We start from the raw sequence: 13,064 nt of genomic DNA on the forward strand, positions 1-13,064 counted from the left end.
ACAAACTAAATTAAGTTCAGTTGATAACGTTTTGTGTCCTGTTGCTTTAGCTTTGTTCTGGTGCCACTTCGTAGATTTAAATGCCAGTACGTGTGCGTGGTACTCGAGCTGATTTAGTTTTTCTAACGAGCAATAACAGTACTACATATGTTCAGGAGAACTCAGAAGAAACTATATTTCAATAATTTTGGATGGAAAAGGGTTTAGAGGTTATCCACAAAGTCTGGATTGAATTCTTTGAAAAAAAATTATGATCTTTTCCTCGTTTTTGCCACAGTCGTGCTTCATAAATAGTTTATAGTTCTGTTTCTTTCTTCACACATGGATATGCATGGTCCCCGCCTCGCTCGGACCTGACCGGCTCCACCGACCGACTGCGCCGCCAGTTACCGTGTTTCAGAAACGAGACGTAAACCGAAAGTGAAGCTCACTGAATGTGTTCTCAGCTGATGGGATGAACACGAGCGTCTGAGGTCCATCTCTGGACTTCTTGGTCATTAGAGGAAAAAAAACAACAGTCCATGTGATGTCCCCTAAAGCAGGCGGTTTTATTTTTTTATGGAAAATGTACCCTGTTGATGTCATGTGTAAGAGTAAATTAGCCCTTTTAACACTGATCTGTGCCTTTTCGTTGGTTTTGTTTCACACCTTCCATCCGGTACTGATGAAAGTCGAGCAGTTTGATCTTTTTTTTTTTTTTTTTTGCTCTTTTGAATATTGTCGGTGGAAAAAAAAAAAAAAAAGCTCAAAATTAATGTCTGAATAAATTTAGTCCTTCTCTCCAGCAGGTGGCAGCAGTTTATGCTTGAAATAATGAATAAATTATTTAGACTTCATATAACGCTTTAAGTATCTTGACCAACCCCTTGTTTGCTTACATGTTAGTATTTTTTATTTATTTATTTATTGGTATCTCAGAATTCAGTCACTTAATAACCATGTTCAAAGAAAGCTACGTTGTAACATTCACTTGTGGATTTTTGAAGGACAGGAACCTAAACTTTACAGAATTTGGGACATGTTGTCTTTGCCAGTAACAAAGTGCCAAACACCATATTTAAATTAGGTTCTTTGTATTTATAGACACAACACGTAAGTCGGTAGAAAATTGCTTGGCACAAAGAAAAGTCTGAATTACAAAAGAAAAACAATTTTGAAATAAATTGGGGAAGCCTGATCCACAATAAAACACTAGATTAACTTCACGTACACAAGCTCAAGTGTTTTAGAAACGCGCACTTTATTCTGTTTATACTTTGCTGTCTGGTTCTTGAGATAAGGCCTCAATGGCAGAAAGTTCTCAGGTATGTGAACGCTCCGAGAGCGTCACAACAAAAGCTGAAACTGTTCCCAGTGGGAGGATTTATCACAGGCTGGTGTCGGACTGGATGGTACTCCCAAAGACTGAAAACATTTACGAGCTGCAGGAAACCGTTCTGATGACCATCCTTCTCAGACTTATGTTAATATTTAATTATTTTATTCAGGTATCTGAGGATTTAATGCGCTTTTTGTGGGCCTGAACCCATTTTTCCAATTGATCTTGTTTGATAAAGTCAAAAATATTGTTTGTGATCCGCAAAGAAACGTCTCATTAACTTGGGTTTGAAGTAAAAAAAAAAACAATCTATTCCAAAGCAGATGTTCAATATGACTCTCAGCTACTACCACAAGGCCTGTCATAACAAATTTTGCTGCGCGATTAATTCTCAGAAATTATTGCGATAAACGATAATATTGTTTGAAATTTGACAATAATTAGTATTTATTGTCAAATTTAAGAAATGTTTAATTTGTTTTGCATGTCGTACCTTTTTTCACCACTGGATGGCAGTATAAGAGTGAACCGAAGGATGGCTAGTGAGGGAGCGAGCAGCGTCTCTTTAGGAAAAATGGGAGGGAGGCCCCTTGACATGACATGGGCTGTCTCTCTTTGGTTTTCAAAATGGCAGATGTTCGGTGTGGTTTGAGCTCTTTAGCATAGCATATGTCACACAAAGCATTTAATAAAAAATCAGTAAATAAGTTCTCAGCTTCTTTTTGCAGAGAAAAAAAACTTTTTACACAAAGGCACGAGTTTCAACCGTGAATTTTGGAGCTTCAATAAGACGGAGGTCTTTTCCCGAGGTCGGCCTGTTAGCTTAGCTTCTCAGCTTAGCTGCTTTTAACGATCCAGAAACGCGGTTTTGGATGTTTAAAATGGATTTTAAAGAGAAAAAAGGGTCAGTGAAGAAAACCGGAGTTGAGCTTTTTGTCATCCAGTGTCTTCAGTAGAAAGAGACACGAAAAAATGATAAAGCCGATAAATGAAAATTAGGTCGATAATTTTCATTCATCATGTGATTAATTGATTTATTGTTTATTGCAACAGGCCTAACTACCACACCGTTTTACCTCAATATCTGTAAAACTGATAGACTAGAGCCTATTTTGTTTTAGTTAATGCCCATTAGCTGTGGCAGCCATCTTGCTTTGGATTGACCCTAAAGTAAAACAGTTCAAGGTGTTCATTAAATTATTATGGTCTAAGAGTTTCATTTGATTTTTGAAATATTTAGCCAACAGACATGATTGAAATTTAGCTTATCTGCAAATTGAACTGGGCTCTAATCATTTTGGGGTTTGCTAATGTCGATTAGCTGTGGCAGCCATTTTGAATTGTGTTGACTCCAAAAAAATTCTGAAAGTTTCTTTAAACTCCCTCTATTGATTCGTGAGATGTTTTGCTAACAGACAGATAAAGTTGACTGTGATAGTTAACCGGACGTTTTTTAAGTGAATTTCGCCCAAACAGGTGCTGAGCGTGTGTGTTTATGACTCAAGTATCAGATTGTAGCCTGATATATTAATTTTTGGGTTTCCTAAGTTCTCTGTGCTGTGGCAGCCATCTTGAAATGGGTAAACGATGTAAGCGTAAATCTACTTTATGAAGGTTTTGATCAAATCCACTTGTTCAGGAGGTATTTTGCTAACGCTACAGACAAATGAACAAATGCCTTGTTGCTTTTGGTGGCAAGTGATAAAAATAAAAACTTAACTGAAGATCATTTAACATCTTTCACACCATTAATCAGAAACAATATCCTACCTGTTCCAGATGGTTGTGACTAGAATCACTTCAGGTGAGGAATTTTAATATTGTTGCTCGTCGTCAGAGTTTGTAGAGGGAAAGGGAGGTTCCTGCCTCTCGGCCTCTTGCAGATCATTTACCTTTTGAAGCTTTTGTTTCCTCTGATGTGACTTTTTTAACGTCTTGGGGCTGAGAACTTTGTTTGCCCGCTCCACCCTTCATTTAAAAGTTTTTCGATTAACCCACGTGTCAGGTCCGAACATTAGAACATTGAACGTCTAAGTTCATCACTAAAGTGCAGTTTAACTGATTTTTCTTGATACGGAGAAAAAATAATAAATTTATCTTTTGAAGCAAAAAACTAGTTCCAGTTGCTGTCTGTCATCCAGCTGTTTGGTCAGTTGTAGTCGTGCTCTGAATGATGGCTGAACAACCCTCATTTGTCCCCAGTGGACCCCCCACCCCCCCGGCCCTCGGACCCCTGCAGCAGCTGTGTGTGATCCTGACGCTTGAAGCTTTTGCACATGTTATGCGTGCACATGCACATGTGAAGGGTGAAATCAGACCTGGAAGGTAACCTCACTCCCAGGCAGCAACAGAAGGCTTTTGTGGCCACTTCCCCCACCCACACTCCTTAACCCCCCCACCACCACATCAGTGCAGGATCGTGGCTTTCAAGGGTGGGACGGAGGTAAATGGTAAAGAGAGACTTTTGATTTATTAACTGATCAGTCTGTCGATCAGGCCTCTTAACGTCTGATGAAGTCTTAGCAGCCTTTACGCTTCACAGTTGATTTATATTTTCTTCCTCCTTTAGCCCTTTGTGCTTGTTATCAGTTTAGAGTCAGGGTTGAGGACAAAAGTCTTCAAAGTGGGTTTGTTTGCGTTGTTCCACCTGTGGCAGTAGCTGCTCGGACAAAAATACAAAGAAAAGAAGAAATTAAATGCAAACCGGCTCCAAAAAAGTTGAAACATTGTGTAAAATTTAAATAAAAACAGAATGCAATGATTTGCAAATCTCACACTCCTGTGTTTTATTCACAATAGAACAAAGTTGACACTGAGAAATTTTACGATATTTTAGATATTTTTATTTTATGGCAGCAACATGTCTCAAAGTCGGGACAGAAGCTGAAGCATCCCTCTCATGTGTTGTTAAAAACCTGTTTACTTTTCTACATTAATGTCTTCACGTGTGTAAGCTGTCCATGCCAGAAGCAACAATGCATCCCCATACCATCAGAGAGGCAGGCTTTTGAATGGTGCGCTGATAACAGACCCGATGGTTCCTCTCCATATGGGAATGTTCCAGAAATAGTTTCCAGAAATAATTTTAAGTTTTGACTCGTCTGACCCCAGAACAGTTCTTCACTTGGCCTCAGTCTGTTTGAAAGAAGCTTTGGTCCATTTCGTTCAAGGTTCTTTATTGTCATTCGCATCACATGTGGTACATGAGGTGGAACGGAATTGTGTACTGAAGGTCCCAGTTACACCCAAAAATAGCAAAAGTAGTATAAAATTTAAAATATAAAAATAAGAATCTAAGAAATACGCTACACAATAATAATATAATATAATACAGTGTATTAAGCAGCAGCCTGAACATGAGTCTGTTGTGAGCAGATGTGTAGGAATACAGCAACTTAAAGGCAAGAAATCAGCAGTACAGGTAACGTGACACATCACCAAATAAAGTGGCATTACACTGGTTATTATGGGATTTATGAGTCTAACAGCTTTAGGGTAAAAGCTGTTCCTCAGTCTAGGTTCAGGTTAGATTTATTTATCGTGCAAAATAAACACAAGGTTAACAATGCAATGAAACGCTTAGGATGAGAAGAACCATCTCAACAACAACAACAAAAAAGGAAAACAATGAGAAATATCAAAACATACAGCAAAAATACTAAAAAATATACCAAAAAAAACCCCTACTAAAATACTAAAAAAAAATTAAAAACTACTAACATACTAAAAAAGAAAAATACTACTAACATACTAAAAAAATTTTGAATACTACTAAAATACTAAAAAAAAAAAACTACTTAAATACTTTAAAAAAACATAAAAAAATACTACTAACATACTAAAAAATATATAAAAAAAATATTAACATACAAATTAAATATTAAAAAATACTACTAAAGTACTAAAAATATTTAAAATACTACTAACATAATTAAAAAATATTTAAAAAATACTACTAACATACAATTTTTTTAAATACTACTAAAATACTAAAACAAATTTAAAATACTACTAAAAAAATTAAAAATACTAACATACAAAAAAATACTACTAACATACTAATTTACAAATATATAGACATATATTTATATTATTTTAATTGTATTTATATATATATACAATACTACTAACGTACTACAAAATATATATAAAAAAATACAATTAAAATACTAAAAAAACAAGGCACCATAGTTGAAAAAGAAATACATCTACAGTGTGATTCGCTTTAGCAGTGAGGTTCCTTCAACATCATGGTTCGGTTCTTTTAGCGGTATGATCTTGTTAGCAGCTTAGCAGTGGTTCTACACTCAATGCTCCACAACCTCCTGCCTGAGGGGAGTGGGGCAAAAGTGATTGTGGGCTCCCCTCAGGGCTGTGTGTTGAGCCCCCTCCTGTTCGCTCTGTTCACATATGACTGTGCACCTACCCATCCAGTCTGCCATATTGTAAAGTGTGCAGACGATACAGAGGTGGGTGGATGCATCACAAACATTGATGAGGCCGGCTACAAGCAGGAGGTGGAACATTTGGCTTCTTATTGTACGATAGAGCTTTAATCTGCATTAGTGGGTGGCACAGTGAACTACATTTACAGACAGTGGTTTGTGGAGAAGTTGCTGAACTCATGCTCACGCATGTCCAGAACAGAATCAGACCCGTTTTAAATGCAAAAGCCCCAACAAGCAGGCGTCCAGTAAGGACTTTCAAAGATATGAACTGTACATTGTGAAATATTTACAGCCTTTCCAATTTTCCTTTGAAGAACTGAAATTGTTCCACTATTTTTTAAATGTTTTTTGTTTGTTAGTTTGTTTGTTTGAGACTGGTGAACCTCTGCCCATCTTTACATCAGAAAGATTCAGCTTCTCTAAAATGCTCCAGTCCGCTTACTGACCTCATTCAAATTAAACTAATACATTGCTAAATGCTCCTCCAGCTGTTTATTATTATTATTATTATTATTATTATTATTATTATTATTATTATTTGTGTCATTTACCGTTGCAGCCTTTTATTTTCTCTGTTCCAACCCTGTGAGAGGTGTTGCTGTCATCAAATTCAGAATCTCATTTTACCCCAAATGTAAACATTTGATATGTTTACAATGTTCTATTGTGAATAAACTATGAGATTATGAGATTATGAGATTTGTTTACGTTTACATAACATCTGAGCATTTTTGGAATTACAGTTGTAAAACCAAACCATGTTTTTTTATGCTTTTGTGTCTAAGACGTTCATTTAAACCTGCAAGAACCACACATGGAACCTTCTTTCACCTCATAAACTTTCAACCCTTTGTCTTTTGTCTTGCAGCATTGTGAGGAAAAGAATTGGACTTCCCGTCTGATAAGTTTTTGACAAACGCTTCAGCTTCAGTCCCACATCCTCTGAGATAAATCGAGCTGTTCTCACTCCTTTCACAGGAACCTCGGTGACCACCAAAGTCAAACAAACAGGCCGACCGCCCTCTTACACGCTGTTTGATACTTCAGGTACAGATGAGAGGCTCCATTGAGCAACCTGCAGAATGAGAGGGGCCCCCACCTCTTCGAGCTGGGGCCGATGGAGCTCCTGTTCCTCGGGAGCAGCAGAGCAAAGTGGGGTAGTCGTTGAGGAAGCGATCCGCCCTCCCTGCAGAAAACCTTTCTCAGGGAATACTGGGTTACAGCGTGAAAAGTCTCACGGTTGTGTTTTTTTATTCAACAAGAAGAATCGTGCATCTCTGGGCGTTTCCTGCCTCCAGCTCCTCCATCACAGCAACTTCAGGACTTGCAGAAAACTGTGGTGGAAAAGCAGATTATCCCCTGAAGGAGGATCTGTCAGTCAGATAATCAGCAGTGGGACTGCTAGTAGGAACTTGCAGCCAGTAAAAAACAAAACATTTCCACGGTGGAACGGTGAAGAGATGTTTAAAACACCTTCAAAGCCACAAGGCTGCGAAAAAAAAACTGCAGGTAAAAGAAACCAAGCCAAAATTCATATTTTAATATTCACCATTTTCATCGTCAGCCACTGATAAAAGAGAAAAACGGTTTTGTTTGTGTTGTGTGCCAGTCTGTTAGCGAAATTTCTCATGAACCACTGGAACAACTTTACTGCAACTTTCAGCAAGAAAGTGCTGGATGTGCATCTGTAACTGATTCACTGCTGGAGTCACCTCGATTCAAGATGGCTGCCGCAGTCAACTGATCTTTAAAAACACAAAAATGACAACAACTCAGTCACGTCTGTAAATATTGAGCTAAATTAAAGTGTGGTAGTAGCTGATGGTGATCCACAACACACAATCTGAGCACTAACCGGGTGGACGGGATATTTGTTTGAAGCATTAGCATTACCTTTTGGAGTCATCCTTGACTGTCTGTTAGTAAAATATCTAATGAAGCGCTGGATGGATTTTAATGAAACTTTCAGAATGTGATCATTAGATGGATATCTATAAATGTTTACCTTTTGGAGACAATCCATTTAAAGATGGCTGCCACAGCTAGTCAACATTGGCAAACACATAGATGGCTGTAACACAGTACATTTAATAGAAATTGAGATAGTGTTTAGTGTGGTAGTAGCTGATAATCATCCTCAACACATACTGACATCGCACGGTCTCCATGCCTTTCTTTATTTTCAAAGTTCCTGCAGCTCTCTGTCCAGCTCGTCTTCCTGTCCCTACAGCTGGACAGACAGTCACTTCCTGCAGATTTAAAAGGAAACTGCCTCTTCCGAGCTGCCTCCGCCCGGTGCTCCTGCACGTCTCTCAGTAAGACTGTTAGTTCATGTCCTCTGTGGCTCGAGGACAGTAATATTGTCCCCTAATGAAGCTCACATGCTGGTCAGGACTTTGATGTTGGGTTACCATGGAGACCTTCAGGGTCTGCTCCCTCGGTTCAAAGCTTTAGGTCCTGCTTTAATTTAGTTTGTGGCTGCCTGGATTTTAATTTGGTGACACGTGACACATCACAGACCTGGACCAGCCTTCATGTTAGTGGCATGTTATTAAAAAAGATTCATGAAGGTGAAAGCTGAAGCCAAAATTTTGTTAAAAGAGCTAGAACTGCTCAATCGTGAGAATAAAAGTCTGCTTTGACTTGGCTATGCCCATCAGCTGTAAAATTACCTGAATGAAGACCAATTTCATGCTTGATTGCTGGTGGTTCCTGAAATATTTTGCTAACAGATGCTCATGGTTGACTCAAACAGTCATTGCGAAAGTTTCTTATGTGATGGGAATCATTTTCTGCTACAACACCAAATTTCAGCTCAGTATCTTTTAAAATAATTTGCTGGGGCAGCCATCTTGAAGTAGTGTGTTTAACATACACCATAATAAAAAAATGTTTATAATTATTCATTTAACAATCAGAAAGTCAAAACACATTTGGGAATGTTTTACATTTCCACTTCAGGCAATGTTTGTAGATACATCGATCTGAGGTGAAGGTTTATTTTTCTATCAGACTAATAGTTCCCAGTAAATTAAACCTCACTAGTTTGCAGTTTTACCTCCATTTAATTGAAACAAAGCAGATATTTAGGTTTGAGTCAGCTTCCAACTGTGATTTCTGCTCTTTTCAGTGCTATAAATCTATCAGACGGGAAAACAAAGGGCTTGTAAACAACCACACTGTAATGGCTTGAGGGTGGGTGGTGTTTGATGAGAGTCTGTTACACCTGCGAACGCAGCACTGAGCGCCTGCTTCACTTCACAACACACTCCAACACCAACCGGAGGAACGACTAATGCTTTCATACGAGCTCAAAGTGCAGCTGGAGACATCTGTCACAAAGCTGTGATCTTCATGTCCACGGGCTCTGTGTGTGTGTGTGCGTGTGTGTGTGTGTGTGTGTGTGGGGGGGGGGGTCTGTGAGCTACTACCTCAACACATTTTAGCTCATCATCTACAAAACTGACTGAATTATAGCTACTTGTTGGCTGTGGCGGCCATCTTAACATGAGCTGACTTAGGGCTTAATTTGTAAGCTGATCGATGCCAGAATGCAAATAGTGGGCGGGTTGTCGGGGCAGGGGTCTGGGGATCCTCCCCCAGAAATTTTTGAATAAAGTAGATGTGATTTCCTGCATTTTGGTGTATTTTAACGGGTTGTTAAACGTCTATGTTTAACTACATTTGTAAACACTCCGCTTCTGTCAAGCAACCTTTCACCACTTGCTCTCGACGAGATCGGATGCTTCCCTCCCTCCCTCCCTCCCTCCCTCCCTCTCCACTTTGCTTTGCTGCTCTGTCTGTCTGTGAAATTGCTGTGAGACTCTCTTGCATTTCTTCCGAACCATAATTGTGGACTGTTTTGACCAGTTGGTCCCTCAACACAATTTACAGCATTTCTTCGAAGAGAAGACCGGCTTTAGGTGAGCCGATTTGCCCTGTTGGCACGCACGCAGCTGGATATCTCATCGACTTGGAAGACTTGATGATGTGTCTATCTCTGCTGCCATCTGTGGATTTTAAGAACGCATATTTAATTGGATTTTTGATAACTGGTTCCTACTATTTTGGATTCAGCTGGTGCTGGTTTTATCTACAATCAAGGAAGTCGTCGGCAGCAAATTTAGACCCGATCATGCTGCTTGCCTTTTTGATGGCTTGGTTCGTGTCTCGTGTACCCGGACTCATATGCTTTGGGCTGAATGGATCAGATCTTGGGGATTTTACTCAGTCACGTTCCATCAGTGTGGCCATGTTATTTTGGACATTTCAGAACCGAGTTGACCAACACAGACTCGAGGTAGATGTTATTAAGTCCTGCCTGTCCCCAAAACAACTGTGTGTTTATCTAAGTTGGCTCCCCTTGCCTGGTCTTGAAGGCCACCTTATCTGAATTCGCCTGGAGAAAATGTGATCTGACGATCACCACCCCCTCCCTGAGGAATTTCCAACTGATAACCAGATGAACCAGCTGAATAAACTTTGTGTCATCATTTCAGGACTCTTGGATTCTCATAGATGTTATCCTTGGCCTTTCCTCGACATACCTCGAGAATGTTTATGGATCTCACCGGAGGACATTGACTGATTACAGTGACCTCGAGAGCATCTATAAGCGTTGTTGACCGCTCTCATCTCCGATTGCAGAATGTCTATGTAAATATGTGCTTGTTTGTGTGAGGTTTTTGTTTTTAATATTAGAGATTTTTTTTCTCAGGCAAGAAAAAAAAGTCTGATAGGAATTTTTTTCGCCTCCAACTCCTACATGTGTCCAGTTAACCACTGTTTTTGTCTGTCCAAACAGGTCTCACTTGTAAATGAGTCTTCGAGGCTCAAAGTCATTTATCTGTTTAAATAAAGGTTGAATGAATCCTACCCTCACTCCCACTTAGTTGATGGTTCCGAGTCCGACTCTTCTCTGCTGAATTCACTGTCCCTGCTCGTTGTTGTCTGACTCCACATGTGAATCCTCCAGGCGCCTCCTCTGTCTGTTTATGGCGGCTGCCTGTGGGCTCCTGCCCGCGTACGACTGCCGGGTTAGCTCGGCGCTCACCCCCATCACTCTTTTAGGGGCAGAGATTTTTTAAAAGGTAGACGCGGAAATGCCACTTGAAGAGTCATCTCGTAAGTGACTGTTGTGTTTAAAATTAGTGTTTATGTAATTATTTTCAGTCATGTCCAAAATAAGTTTAATTCATTCAATGCAGTCATATTTGTTCATAACTTTACTATTAGTAAGCCTGAGAGTTATTGGATCCACGCAAACAGTTACCGGAATGCACCCTGTTACAATAAGCGAGTTCTGGCAGGATCTGGCTCAAATTAAGCCCTGGGTTGACTCTAAAATTTATTCAGTTGTAGATTGATATTCACAAGTAGTTCATGAGATATTTTGCTAACAGACGCGACCACACAGACTTGGCCCTGGCATTATTGCCGACCTTACGGCTACAGGTCATACAAAGAGCATCAAACAGCTCCTCTTCCAAGAGCGTTGCCATGTTTCCATTTTATCTTTTTAAAAACAACATGCCTCAATTATGGTCCCGACGTAAGTAATCGTGTTTTATGGTCAAACCACTCTCATTATGTGAGTCTGGCTGGCTGTTGAGTGTGTGAAGTAGGTTTCACTTGTGATGTGCACTGGTTTGTGGCCTGAGGCTCTGGATCGTGCATGAGCCGCTGCTTTAAACGTCTAAAGGCTGCGCAGACACACACAGAGCGGAGTGGAGGAGCTCCTCTTTGATCTCTGCTGCCATGCTGGAGCGCTGAAACAAGGAAATCGTAATAACAGAGGAGCTGTTATTGACTGACTGATGGCAAGACATGTTCACTCATGCATAATGATTAAAACGCATTCTTAAAAAAAAAAAAAAACTAACAAGAGAGCGATTAACAAAGAAGTGGTTTATTAAGCCGAGAAAATATTTGGGCAGAGTTTACTGGCTGTTTGCCACCTGGATGATCCTTGAAAAATAGTTTATTATATATCGCTCGCAGCTGAGACAAAAAGGGCTGTACGTGTTTTGGTGTGCCTGCCTGTTAGCAAAAGTTCTGATGACAAAACATTTTATGAAACTTGCAGAGAATTAGCAATGAATGGAAATCTACAACTGACTAACTTTAGAAGTCAAGATGGCTGCCATAATGTAGCAACTTTAGCAAACATAAAAAATGGAAGTGACTTGGTGAGTTTTACATATATTAAGTGGTGTGGTAGCTGAGAGTAATCCTCAATACACACTTTGAAGGTGGTGTCTCAAGAGATTTATCATTTTCCACAAATGGTTTTAACTTTCTCATTTTTCAACGTACAATGAGATGATTTTAGTCTAAAACGTGACTAAGTTGACCAAGACATGAAAGGAGGAGGAGATATGCGTTTTGTCAAGGAATGCTACACCTTTAATTTGAGAAGTTTACACTTTTTTACAGTGACTTGGATCAGGGGTTTGCAACCTTTGCGATAAAAAGAGCCATTTTTGCCGCTTTGCATATTTACGATGTGTCCACAAAACCTGCTACGACTGTGTACTGTCAATTGGTGGCCAGTGTACCACTACAAGTTTGTTGGAGATGGCTTTTCTGGCAGTGGGGGAAATATTTTAAAACCAAAAAAAAAAAAACCCCCACTATTATTAACATTTATTGATATTTTTACATTTTAATACAAAATAAAAGACCAGATGCATGTAAAGAAAGAAAAATATATAAATTTTAACAATTTTAGAAAAACTGCAGGCCGATGTGAGTTCTCTTAATTGTTGAAGAATTACCTTTTTTTTTTTTTTTTGGACTTATAAGTCACATGGTTTTGCATAAATTTGCAAGTCCTGTGCCTTATAGTCCGAAGCGACTAATTTACTTTTCTTCCCCATTTTTACAACCCAATTTTTGGCTGAGATCGGACGATTTCATTCATTCTGACATGAAAAATATTGAAAACTACCATTTTCAACCACTAGATGGCCCTCAACTAATATGGCAAGCCAAGTGTCTCATTAATAGGTAAAAGTGGATATTAATGAGACACTTGGCTTGCCATAGACACCACCTTCGTCTCACTCCGGAACTCCTGGAGCTGCATTTTGCTGCGCCGCCTGCAAATGCAGCTGATTTGACCATTAAGTGCATTTAATAAGGAAAAGTTCAACTGGGACACACCTTTACTATAATGTCGAGCAAAAAAAAATAAAGTTTTTAGGTGGTTATCTTGCTAAATTTCAAAGAAATGCACAGCAAGTCCTCTCTCTGCGCGCTCCCACAGCCGCAAATCGGCTTTTGAAATGCAGCAGATT

The sequence above is a fragment of the Nematolebias whitei genome, chromosome 1 (genome assembly GCF_014905685.2).
Source record: "Nematolebias whitei isolate Nwh7 chromosome 1, NemWhi1, whole genome shotgun sequence".
In the NCBI taxonomy this organism is placed as follows: domain Eukaryota; kingdom Metazoa; phylum Chordata; class Actinopteri; order Cyprinodontiformes; family Rivulidae; genus Nematolebias; species Nematolebias whitei.